Raw genomic sequence first — 11087 nt, 5'->3', positions numbered from 1 at the left:
AATGAAGGGAATTAAGTGTCAGCAAAGCAGTTATTAAGTTGATTATATAGTGAATATCCAGCTGGCAAAAAAAAGCAAATGTTTACCTACAGCGGGTATTAGAGTGAAAGATTTTTCAAGATAAATTAAGTGATAAATATTTGCCCTCTGGTTATCCAGAGTTAACTGGACTGTTATCAAAATGTTTTCAATCTTCTTTCAGCTATGAAAGTTTTAAAATGACCTATATATATTTATGTGCATATGAATTAAGTGTGTAGAAAAACAGAACTTGTAGAAATGCTGATCAGCAATGGGTTTGGGAAACTAGAGAAAATAAATGTTATTAAAAACAAAATATCAACTGAACTTGCCTGTTTAATGTTTACTGCTATAACCTTACAATGTTAAGATGCAAATTTTATCTAAAGTGGTCTGAAGATATCACTTGATGATTTGGTACACATGCATTGTTATAAAAACTGGCTTATGGCAGATAAATTGAACAATATGGGATTGTCAAAGGATGATGGTCTAATTTTTATTATTGATTTATTCTTTGTAATTAGTTACCTATCAAGTATTAAAATGTTTCTCATAACATTCCAAGATAATATCTCTTTGGATGAATGGTGTCATTTAAAAATTATTTCTTGTGAAAAAAATGACTGTATTCTGTATTAGCACCCGTTGCCTCAGAAGAGAATCTCATATAGAAGTCACTAGTGATACTCCCTGCTGTGGGTGAGCATTTTCTGGTAACCACATGCTGGGCCTTGGGGAGCAGCTCAAAATTAATTTCAGAGTGTTGCGTCAAAATAATGTGGTTATCGGCTTAGGGAGTAACATAAAGACTAATTGCTTGAAAGAAAAAAATTGCAAATCAACACCTTACTCAAGGCTGACCTAGACACATGCAGGTCTGAGCTCTTTTGTTTTTTTGTTTTGTTTTTTGTTTTTTTTGTGGTATGCGGGCCTCTCACTGTTGTGGCCTCTCCCGTTGCGGAGCACAGGCTCCGGACGCGCAGGCTCAGCGGCCGTGGCTCACGGGCCCAGCTGCTCCGCGGCATGTGGGATCTTCCCGGACCGGGGCACGAACCCGTGTCCCCTGCATCGGCAGGCGGACTCTCAACCATGGCACCACCAGGGAAGCCCCCTGAGCTCTTTTGAAAAATGTTTATCAGGGCTGCTCAAGTCCACAGTATAATATTAATTCCTTTGGGTTAAGCAAAGAAAATTCTTGATGAAAAGTAAACATATTATTGAAAAAGGAAAAATATTCCAACTGCCAGATTAATTGCCTTAAAACACGGCTCTGATCTTATTACTTCCTGGCTTGTCAGCTCCCAGTGGCTCTCCACTCTCTACTGCATGAATCCAGCTGCCTTAGCTTGGCGTTGAAGACACTACAAACTGTTTTCCATCTTCTATTTCAACATTTGTCACCTGCCACCTTCCTGCCCACATTCTTATAACACAATCCAACTGGACTCCTGCAATTGCTAGAACCTACCTTCTGTTTTCCTGTTATCATGTTGCTCACACAATCCCCCTTTTCCTCTAATGCTTTAATAGTACTTCAGTCATCTGTCCATCCGTCTGTCCATCCATCCATCCATCCATCACTGAAAGCTTGGTGTGCATCAGATTCAGAGTTAGACACTGAAAATGTACAAAGACAAGGCATTGTTCCCCACTTCCAGGTACTTACCATCATTTGGGATGATAGATAATAAATTAACAATTATCCAGTCATTTGATAAAGCTTTGATTGTGGGAGCATAGAGGAAAGGCTGGGTGAGTCAGGTCAAGAAAGTCTTCCTGGGTGAGGTGACACGTGAATGAATTCCTGAAGGACAAGAAGGAATTAGCCATATGAGAGAAAGATAAACTAATGTATGCATTCTACCTAGCCTAGTGCTTGGAGCATGGTACATGCCAGCTTTCTTTTCCTTTTCTCTAAAGGACTTTAGAGAAACTAAACTAGGACTTTATCTGTGCCTCTTTTATGTCACTAGCCATTTTCTGCCTTATGCTATGGTTATCTGCTTCTCTGTCATATCTCTATTGCAATGTTATAATTTATTTTGTGAAGAGACCTTGCCATATATATATATATATATATATATATATACATATGTATGTATATATATATATATATATGTCATTCTATCTATCTATCTATCTATCTATCTATCATCTATTTCTCTTTATAGACTTAACATCTAGAATATACCTTGTACTTAATTGGTGTCCAATGATTTTATTTTTAAAAAATGAATGAATGGATGAATAAAGTTATCAAGATAGCTAACCACTCACCTCACAAGGCCCAGGGGCAATGTTTCAGTGTAAGTTAAGGAAGCCTGGAGCACAGAGAGGTGGAAGAGGTAGAAAGAGCCTATTGGGGGAAACACGGTGCATTTCCAAGACAGCAGGGACCAGTTTGAGAGCAAGAGGCACTTCAGTTTGGGAAGGGAGAGGGAACACAGGACTGAAAGGAAAGGTGAGTAGAATGGGAGTGGGCAGTCTTTGAAAAGAATTTTTCTATGGTATTCATTTGACTATTGTCACATGGTATTTTCTCCTTCTTATAGTCTCATTTTTGAAGAATAAATGCAGTGTTTTATCCTCCCTCACAATTTCTTCCCTTTTGAGCTGTCATTATAAAAAGCAGCAGTTTGGAACATCTGAAGGCAGAGTAATTATTTATAACCTCAAGGTAGAATTATTTACAAAATATGTAAAAAAATCTCTGTGAAATAGACTTGCTTACATTTTTAGAGGACTGTTATACATTTCCCCTGATAGTTTTGGAAAAACACTTTGGATATAAAAGGCATAGTTTGAAAATACAAATAGCCCATATATATTAGTTAGGGTAGGTTAACTTCTGGAACAAACAACCCCTAAATCTTAGAGGTTTAACAGATTAACACACACTAAGACTAATATATGGGTTCTTTGTCAGACTGCACTCCTGGATGGCTCCCTTCCAAGCAGTGATTCAGGGATGCTGCTGGATAATCTGTATTTGTCCCACCAGACCCATTCTCTGCCCCTATAGACTGCATCACATTAACTCCCTTGCCCTATGGCTTCCAGTGGGTTTTACTTATGAGAAGCACCAATGGGAGACTGCAGAGTGAGAGGAGAGATCTGGGTCTTTGTTGTTTCAGCCATGGCTCATTCTTCTACTTGTAGTCCTCTCCCATGACTATGGCTCTCACCAGATGCTATGTTTAATGATCTGTCCCATTCTCCTTTTCCACCTGAGTGTAAGAACAACTTCCCATTGTTCCTAGTCCAAGGTGCTTTGCCATCCTTTGTTAGATCCTTTAACTTTGCCCACTCATGTCGATAGTCCTTCTTTAAACTCTCTTCCCTTCTGAGTGTATCAGCTTTTTCCTGCTGGGACCCTGACTCATACAGTGACCAAGTTTCTTTCATTTTATGATGCTGCATTCTTCAGTGCAAGCTTTGCAGACTCCAATTCATTGATGAATGTAAATAGGCTGTGGGAAGGTCTGATGGTGACTAGTCTGGGTATAGGCCGTATAAACTCTTGAAATATTAAACAAGAGTACAACTCAAGGACAAAGCTTCCACTGAGGAGAAAATACTAGGAGTAGGATCCGAACTGGTCAGGACAAGGACAACAGGGGCAAAGAAATAAAAGGTTCAGTCCAAGTGATCAAAGTAAACCTTACTGATTTAAAACTTTGTCAAAGGGACTTCCCTGGTGGTCCATTGCTAAAGCGTCTGCCTTACAATTCAGGGGACGTAGGTTCAATCCCTGGTCAGGGAACTAAGATCCCACATGCCGCGTGGCAACTAAGCCTGCGCACCACAACTGCAGAGCCCATGCATCCTGGAGCCTGTGCACCACAACTAGAGAGAAGCCCGCGCACCGCAACGAAAGATCCTGCATGCCTCAACAAAGATCCCGCGTGCTGCCACTAAGACCTGATGCAGTAAAAGATAAATAAATAATATATAAATCTTAAAAAAAAACTGTCATGTTGAAATATATGATAGAGTTGGACTTAGGTCTAAAGGTTTTAGATGCTTTAGGATAATGATTATAGTCAGTTATTTTTGCTAATGGGATGAAGCAATAGTAAAGGTAATCTCAAATTATTCATTAGCTATTACTGTCATATGACTAATTTTATCAATAAACGTTCCAGGACTATTTAGTGTGTTTGTTGCAAAGTGGTATGGGATGTTACTGACCATTTTCCCATCAATACAACATCACTCAGAACACTTTGGAGTGCCTCATGGAAATGCTTTGGAGTGTGGAACACATTGCTTTGAATATCCTCAATTGTGAAGAATTTATTTTTTCAGAATGATTAGATCTTTTACATATTTATTTATTGTTAAACATTGAAAGGAAAATAGAAGAGAAAAACAAAAGGTATGTATAAAGCTGAATGGAATAAGAAATGGGGTAAAGCCAAACAAAAATACAATGTTAATTACCACTTTGGGAAAGTATTTGCGCTATCTACTGAAGCTGAGCGTATACCTACGCTATGACCCGGCAAATTTACTCTCAGGAATATAACCAAATTATGTCTGCATGCTTACCAAAAAGATGAATTGGGTAATTTTGATTGCTTAAGCAAGAAACTACCCAAATGCCCATCAAAAGTATAACGGATAAATAAATTAAGATGTACTCACACATGAAATACTGTACAGCAATGAGAATAAAAGGACTGTTTTGTGGGGAAAAGACTGCAGGCAGGTAAGCTTGAGAGCTAGGAGACCAATTTAGAAATGATTACTGTCATCTAGGTGACAGATCATGATGGCTTGGACAAAGAGCAGAGCTCTCAGCAGTTTGTGGCTAAGCAGACACTGTCACATCAGATTTCCTGATATAATTTAGACATCTGACAGTTGCGCATTTGAAGTGCATGTTCAAAAGAAGAGGGGACACATTGGTAAGCTGCCATTTACGCCCCTAGTATTACTTCCAAAAGTAATCCCATTATTTTGTACTGGCTTTTACTGCCTTTTGAAATTCTGTTTAATAAGGGAATCATTTAAGCTGATAAAGCCACCTGGATAGAAAATGATTTTCTCAGAGTGGTTGCCAGAGCTCTTTAGTAATTAAAAAATTGAATGAAAGATTTCCTGCTTCCTTCCCATGTTAAAGTCTAAATATCTGCAGGTAAACAGACCTTTTTTCCATTCTATCTTTATTCTGTACAGTAATTCTTTTAGGAGTGCTGCTAAGAGAAGAGTGCATGTTCTGGGTGGTGTCCAGAGAATGAAAATGGATGTCGGATGCAGGTGCTGTTTCCGTTCTTTGAAAAATTGCAGGCTAACACAGAAACCGTGGCTTGGTAGAAATGATGTGTCAAACAGAAAGACACGGTCTCTCTGAGTCACTTATAAATCTGATGACATGCAAAGAATTTAGAGTTATAGCCTAACTAGCAAATGCCTTTTTTCCTACTCCCAAAGACATCAAAATTAAGTTCTACCCTTCTGTTTGAAGCTTCTCTCCATGTTGCCATGCTTTTTTGGACTGCGGTACATTGATTTATAGGTAAAGCATAAGGGTTTCTAAGGCTAAGCACAAATTACTTACTACATGCTTACTGGTGGAAGTGTTTTTGGCCTTGCTTTATCAATTTCACTTTAAAAGTAAGTCTCCCCACAGTGGTAAGCAGACTCACAGAGTAGCCAACATGCTTAGCTAAGGCCTTTGATTGGGGAAGACAAAGACACAAGGACTTACATGGTACCCTAGTCTCTCAGAACTGGTTGGAAACAGCAGAACAAACTGAGTAAATGCAAAGAATTTAGAATAACATGGCTTGCAATCAGTAGTATACTTTCGTGCTGTTTAAACCGAGGTGAGTTACCTTTTTTCTCTAAGCATAAGTCCTGGCACATAGTAAACATTCAATAACTTTTAGCTGGTGTCTTAGTCTGCTTGGGCTACTATAGCAAAATGCCACACACTGGGTGGCTTATAAACAAGAACCACTTCTTTCTCCTAGTTCTGGAGCCTGGGAAGCCCAAGATCTTGGCAGTGACAGATTTGGTGTCTGGTGAGGGCCTGCTTCCACATGGTGGGAGGGATCTCTCTGGGACTTGTTTATAAGGGCACTAATCCCATTTATGAGGGCTCTGCCCTAATGACCCATCACCTGCCAAAGACCCCACAACCTAATACCATCACCTCAGGAGTTAGGACTTCAACATATGAATTTGGGGGGGGACATAAACTTTCAGACCATACCCTCTAGTTACATTGGTAACTAACCCTAACCCTAACCTGACCTTAACCCTAATTTTAACAGAGAGAAGTGAACTGTTACCTATTAGTATAGTTATTATTAGTTAGATATCTCCTATGTCTATTTAGTCCCAGCCCCATGGACTGAGCATTTTAAATTCCAGTGGGGCAGTGAGCCCTCCTTTAGTTCCTGTGATAGTCAGTGGTGTTTCAGAGTCTCATAGTTCCTGAGATCAGAAATCTGGGAATCATTATAAACATTTCCTTTTCCTTTAGCTGTCGCCTCCATCCACCTTCCAAGCCCCACATACAGCACGATTATCCACTAATTCCTGTCACCTCCATCCTCAATATGGCTCTCATATCAGTTCTTTCCTCTTTATTCACCTAATCCATCAGACACCCTTTGCCCCAATACTTTTTGTCCCTCTTATCCTGCTTCTCTCTGCAGCAAGTGTCCTCCTTCTAAGATGTGTATCTAATTTTGTCACCTCCTGGCTAAAATCATTTACCATTCAGTTCTTGTTCTTTGTTGATCTTTCTCTCTGGATACTCCTTCTTCTTGACCCTTTGTGGCCTCCTTTCCCTGTAGCTAAATTATTTACAATTCCTTGAATTCATCTCCTCTGAGAAAAGGTGACTTCTTCTTCCTGAATATTATGTCATTCTCTGTCCTCCTGTTGCCAGCTATCTTCCTCCAATCCTTGAAGACTCAGGTAACATGTCACTTCTCCGTGGAAGTTTTCTGAGCAACCTCTCTCCATTAAGTTGACTTTAGGCACCTTCTCAGTGCTTTGTAGCACTCCATGCCTACTTTGATTGTAGCATTTACCATCCTGTATTGTGATGGCCTTTGGAAGGGAGCACCGTGGGCTCAGGGAGCTCTGTATGTTCATCTTCATATTTCTTGTGCCTGGGAGAGGGCCTGACACATGATAGGTGCTCAATAAATGCATTCTGCATATCACCATCCAGTACCAGGTGGCTGCTGTACTGGGAGGCTGGTGTTTTGGGTCACTGTAATCAAGATACAGAAGAAACTACACATAGTAAGTTGTGTTCATTTTTAAAGTTTCTAAGCAGCACTGGCATCAGGTCGTATTTTAGTCCATGATTGTGGCTATATTGGACCTTCCTCAAACATAGCCCTGCTGTGGGACTTCCCTGGCAGTCCAGTGGTTAAGACTTTGCCTTCCAATGCAGGGGGTGTGGGTTTGATCCCGGGTCAGGGAGCTAAGATCCCACATACCTCAGGGCAAAAAACCCACAACCTAAAACAGAAGCAATATTGTAACAAATTCAATAGAGACTTTAAAAATGGTCCACATCAAAAAATGTTTAAAAAAAGCCAAAAACATAGACCTGCTCTGTTATAAATGCCATAGTAACAGGTACATAAAACACCATAACAGAATCTGAGATCACTTGCCTCTGGAGAAACAGTCTTTAGCCTATGGACAAACCACCATAAGCCATAGTCACCCATCAAGACCAATATAACATGTTGCTGGCTTGGGGTTTTCCAGGCCACACCAGCTAAAGCTGGTTTAATATAAACCTCTGCAAACCACTAAGATCAAAATGCCGTGCCTACTCACTGAAGTTCAAGGCTCACAACCACATTTCCTGGTCCTACCAAAAGCCTATCTGCATGAGTATTTTGCCCTCCCCAGCTCCATACCTTTGCTTAATTATGAAATGTTGCATTGAGAATGCACCAAGCCAATTCAACCCTCCTTTCTGGGTTTATAACAAATTAAGATATGTCAAACATTGGCACATTTGAGACCAAAATGCCATCTTTAATAGGATAAACACCTAGCTGAGGATGTAACTTATTGTGAGAGTCAAGGGGGTTTCCTGAATCTGATCCCAAGAATTAAGTCAAATTACCTCTCCAGTCACAGCAATCTGGGATTGAAACAGGCCTCCCCACAGTGAGGAACTGGCCAGGTAAGACTTGAGTTGTGGGAAAGCAAGGGAAAATTGCCACATCCTAGGAACATCTCATTCCCAAAGAAAATGACAGACAGGGTGTCTGAGCTGGGCATGTCATTCCACTTCCCCTCAGGGGTGAATAAGCAGCAGAGAGATGCCAAGGGTGTTAGACTAGTTGAGCTTCCTCAATATGGAAGGGGTCAGGAGTAGGGAAGAAGCATTCCTACCCAGCACTGGCTCATGATAGGGACTCAAATAACTTCTGTGATTTATCAATAAAAATGTATATATAGGAGGTGTTATTGTTCCATATCAGTATTTTGTTCCTTTTAGTTCCTGTAGTTGCCTGCTGTGCTGGACTAATTATGGGTAAATATATAGTAATTTTGCAGCGGTCAAGAGGAGGTGGGATGAATCATTTACGGATGGCTTACCATGACTAATGGTGGTTACATAAAATGTCTGCCTTATTTCTTACCTGTATTTTGATGCTACCCATCACAACACAAACTGGAAAAGTTTCTAAGCCTTGAAGCATGGAAAAAATAACAGTGAACTTTTTTCCATGATTTTTTGGCATTCTTTATTTTCTACTTCAAAGGAAGTGAAATATCCCTAAGAACAAGTTGACTCAATTTATTTTCAAACTGTAACCTCTTTTCAGACTTCTAATTTAAAAGCCAGTAATGGATACATAGCTTTGACCATAACACATTAATGTTGCATTTTCAAAGCAGGGTAATATGGGGCCATGGGAAGTTTCGCAGTTTTAGAAGCCTAATCACTTAATAATGTCACTGTTGCTATCATTATACCATATCAGGTAGCTGCTGAACTGGAGGCTGATGTTTTAGGTCAGTGTAACCAAGATACGGAGGGAAGTGGTAAGCATAGCTGACCCTTCAGAAAGCCTTATGATGTAAAAATGTCCCAACAAGCAGGCTTAGTGGGGCTCCCAAAGGAAGTACAAGGGTAGTAAAAAAGAAGTACTGTGCCTCTATTTGTCCATTCATGGCGATGGCATTTCCCTGGCAGACTGGGATATAAAGTCTGGGGTTGGACGAGGTGACTTATAAGCTACTTTGGGGCAGTTATTGGCAAGAGTTAGGATTCCACTGGTCGGTTTGAAAAATCACCAAGTACTTGCTCATTTCTTGCTGTGGCTCCAACAGTGAGGTCTATTTGCCAGTGAGGGGAAGGAAAATGGAGGAGAGGAGGAGAGGCTGTGGGAGAATGATGACACAGCCCTTATCTTGGGGGTCTACATTCTAGTCAGGGAAACAAAACAGATGCACACAATCACTTGAAGAATGCCAAAAGTTTGGTCAGTAAAAGAGACAGTTTAAGGACATGTAAAATACCTTGGTCCCATCACTTAGCATCCCTGAGACTTTTATCCTTTCTGTCTAAATTTCCTCATCTGTTATAAGGCTGTCCTAATAGCATCTACCTAGTAGTGTTAAGAGAAAATTGTATGAGATGATGCTTATAAGGTGCTTATGATTTTGGCCTTAAAAAACATTAAATGCTAGACTTGTGCCATTAAATCATTGTAATGCAAAGTGCAAAGTGCCTGGATCATGTTTTCTCTGATTTCTGTGGAAAAGTTTTATTAACATTTAATGTTACAGCATTTTGTACAGGGTTGACGTGAGAAACATTTACTTTCCTCAAAGCCAGAATTTTGCATTGTCCATTATATAACTCTTCTGTATACACCTGAATGATAAATCCTTCCAAATCCAAAAGTGAAATGAGAAGAGGATGTGAAAGGGAAATTCACAAAAGAAGACATACAGTCAGCTAGTGAATATCAGAAAACAAAGATGCTCAACATCATTAATAAAGAAATGAAAACTAAAATGTCAATGAGACATTATTTTCGTGGGTCCCACTGTAAAGATTAAAATGTTAATTCTTAGTATAAAATGCAGAAATGGGCTTTCTCATATTTGTATAGGTGAAAATTGGTTCAAACTTTCTGAAAGAAACTTGACAATATTAAAAAGAATTTTCCTGGTTTCAACCTAATAATTCTACTTATTGAAATTTATCCCTGGGAAACAGTCATGGATATATGAAAGGATTTATCTTCAGCATTGCTTTTATTTGATGTAAACTCCCTCTCAAATCCTTAAATTACAATAGGAAGTTAGCTAAATAAATTATATTATGGAAATACAGTGAAATACTATACAACTATTTAATTTTAGGGGCTATTTGACAGAGAATAGCTTTATTCATGTAGCCTTATATGAAGAAAGTACAGAGTATTCAAGATTTTATTAAATGTTGGTATTGAAAAATGACATTTGTAATTACCATTTTTCCAATTATGTGGGAAAATATTCGTATCATGTAGTTAAAAAATAGATTACAAAACAATATTATAGTATAATTGTAATTTTATATAAAAGTGTATTTCTAGATGATATTGGAACTTTATACATCAAAATGAGAATAATGATTATTTCTGGAAGCTAGGATTATGTATGATTTTAATTTTACCATTTATGTTTTCCTATCTTTTCTGATTTTTCTTTTAAAATTTAGTTTTAATTATACAAGTAATAACACACACATATTCACTGTAATAAAATACTCAAACAATACAGAAGTGGAGAGTACAAGGTGAAAGTCCACTTTCCATTGCATTTCCCCCAAGCGCCCAATGCTGATGCTTGTTAGTTATGATTTTGGGGTGGCTTCCCAGAACCCTTTCTGGGGGTTCAGGAGCTCCCTACTACCTTCTCTGCATCTTTCTAGTTTGCCGGCCATAGACTGGCTGCTTTCAGCCATCTTTCCTGGGCTCTTCTGGCTGCTGTGCTCTGCTGAATGTGGGGCTCCTCTGAGGGGCTCTCAGTACCCCTGGCTCTGCCAAGGGAACAGGGTCTCCCTGGGAGTCCCT

This window comes from Neophocaena asiaeorientalis, unplaced genomic scaffold (genome assembly GCF_003031525.2).
Source record: "Neophocaena asiaeorientalis asiaeorientalis breed wild unplaced genomic scaffold, Neophocaena_asiaeorientalis_V1.1 scaffold556, whole genome shotgun sequence".
Classification (NCBI taxonomy): Eukaryota; Metazoa; Chordata; class Mammalia; order Artiodactyla; family Phocoenidae; genus Neophocaena; species Neophocaena asiaeorientalis.
Note: the sequence above shows the minus strand (reverse complement) of the source record.